Below are 269 nucleotides of genomic sequence, written 5' to 3'. Positions count from 1 at the left end.
TGACACAACCTCTCTGTCTCCTCCTGAACAACACGCCTCCTGCTGCTGACTGACAGCAGGCTTACAGGGCTGCTTCCCCGACCGGCCGGGGGGTCACGCCCGCGCCTCAGCTGCTCCTCACCTGGGAGCCGGCATTTGGGAAGGAGGGCAGAGAAATTCGCTGGCTGCTGGTTCCCCCTTTCTTCCTTAGAGGACAAGCCTTCCCCGAGAGAGCCGCGGGCGCCGCTCGCCTGCCCTGGCAGGCAACCCGGGTGTGAAACCGGGGGCGT

This window comes from Buceros rhinoceros, unplaced genomic scaffold, assembly GCF_000710305.1.
Source record: "Buceros rhinoceros silvestris isolate BGI_N320 unplaced genomic scaffold, ASM71030v1 scaffold3300, whole genome shotgun sequence".
Classification (NCBI taxonomy): Eukaryota; Metazoa; Chordata; class Aves; order Bucerotiformes; family Bucerotidae; genus Buceros; species Buceros rhinoceros.
This window is presented reverse-complemented; position numbering follows the sequence as displayed.